Below are 2,562 nucleotides of genomic sequence, written 5' to 3' on the forward strand. Positions count from 1 at the left end.
GTCACATATTCATTTGATATGTAGCTAGTGGATTATGTAGTGATTGGGTGTTGTAGTTGAGTATCCAAATGTTCTAGCTTAATTTATTGATAACGTTTAATATTACATAATAAAAAAGTGCCACATAGTGGCTTAGTACTTGCCTTTAGGTTTTATATAAATATAATTTTAATTTAATATATTTACTATAGTTTATAAAATATTTTAATTAATAAAAATATTATATATTTATTTTTCTATAATGATATTACTTATAATTTGAATTTAAATTTTATTTATTAATAATAATAATTATTATTATTATTATGGATCGATAAGAGGCTAAAGCCAAGACTCATTATTATTATGATGTGTTGTGATTAATTAGTATCATTATGTGTTACTCTTGAGTAGATTTGAACCCAAGACCTCCCACATAGGAGGACCACAATGTACCATTATGTCATAGCCTCTTTTCTTTTATTAATATAATTATATATATATAATTTTATATATATATATATATATATATATATATATATATATATCATGTGATACTATAATATTATAAATAAATTATAATATCTTTCTTAAATGATTAGATCAAAATGGTGGAAAAAGGCAGAACTACGAATTTTAGCAAGCATCCAAACAAGGCATTCATTTCTTAAAATAAATTTGGGTGTACTAATCATGAACATTGATAGGTCTCTGCAAATTTCCAAGATTCTTCTCAGGCATTCTTTGTGGTGGATATTGATAACAAAATTTCCATATTGGCAAACTTGGACAATCATACTATTCCAAATCCTGACAAGTCAAATCCATAGCATGAGGAGAAGCATGGAAGGAAATCAACCCCAAGGAGTCTCCATTTGAACTATTCTCACAAATCTTCAGATTCAATCAGTAACATCCACCCATACCCGTATTTTACTTTAGAAAGTCTAGATCATCAAATTAGGATTTTTTTGTATAACCAAATATGCATCTTCAAACCTACACAAAGTGTCTCCATAGATCCAAAACTATTAGATAGGATTTCATTATAGTCCCTAAGATATGTCAACTTCCCCAATATGGATATGCCTAGTGTTTCATCTCCAAAACCCTGTATTTCCCCATATTGGCGATCCCTAAAGAGGGCTATCAGGAACATGACAAAACCTAATGGAATTTTAGTTCAAAATTTCAAATCTAGGTGAAAAAGATAGTCCCATCTTGATCGAAAATAATGAATCTAAAGGGACATGCTAGGAATGTCAACATCTTGGTATTTTCACAATTTGGAATGGGCCCAGTGAAGAAATTTTCTTTCTCTCCAACTAGCTTAAAGAAAACTACCACATCTAGGTAAGTATGTCCTTCTTTTTTGACAAAGTCCTATATTTAAACTGTTTAGATGAACTAGTTAAAAAGGAATTTGTAAATCTCTCTAAGTGTTTTTTTAATGGTCATATTGTCAAGTTTGTCAAATGGTGTCAAAACTTTAAATTAGAAGATTTAAATTTTAAATGCCCAATTTGGTTCAACATTCAGGCCCTACTACCATAATTGAATTAGATTGAAATCATTAAATCAATAGGGTCTTCTTGTGGTGAGTTCATAGGGATTGATGCATCATTTCAGTATTATAATAATTTGATATTACTAATCAAGACTAAGTTCAATCATTCTTTACATTTTCATAGAAGAGTAATAACCAATAAGGCAACTTATGATTTAAATCTATAATCATTTGAAGAAGAAATTTCAGAAATGATTAGGATTGAAGACAGTAATGGAATAGCATTTCAAAATATACCTCTTACCTTAGATTTTCAGAGTTTGTTTCCTACAATTTACAATTTGAGAAAGAAGATGGGTTATAGATTCTCAGATCTAAACTCCTCTTTACAATCAAAAAGTAAGGATGGGCATCAGGATGATATGCAATATACAAAATCAATGAATCAAGAGGAGGATAAGGTTAATCATGCACTTGCTACAAAGATTAAATCTATCATTATCACCGATCATAAAAAGTCTTCAAAATTAATTCAAAAGAATAAGGAAAAAAAGAAGTATAGAGATAAGAAAAAAAAGAAAGCATTGAAGAGAAGTTTGAGATAGGGGTCAAATCCAACTGAGGAGGAGAATGTGACTAATAAAGAGGTAAAGGTGGATATGCATCAAAATCTGACAACAAGCAATGTAAAAGGAGTTAAAGCAGTTTGTCCATCCATTTTGGACCAGATGACTCGTAATTATTCATATAGGAGAGAGCCCTATAATATGCTAAGCCTTTCAAGAGGGGGAGAAACTGACCCAAAAGATCTAGTCATAGTAAAAGATATGGTAATAGGGGCACCAGAGAAAGGTGATATAATCGAGTTGGAAAACTCCTTGCTATTTTATCCACAAATAGATAGAGTAGAAAGCAACAGTCTATCAAAGTTAGAGAGGTGAATGGTGTAGCAATAGACACAAGCTATAGAGGTTAAATCCATGACTCCAAGCATTAAAGGTATCATCATTTCTTTAAAGTTTTTCCAGACCCCAGGTACATATACAAGCTATCCATTTACTCTAGAGAATACTTAG

Source organism: Cupressus sempervirens, chromosome 10, assembly GCF_028749045.1.
Source record: "Cupressus sempervirens isolate cs-2001-9-10 chromosome 10, ASM2874904v1, whole genome shotgun sequence".
Taxonomy (NCBI): Eukaryota; Viridiplantae; Streptophyta; class Pinopsida; order Cupressales; family Cupressaceae; genus Cupressus; species Cupressus sempervirens.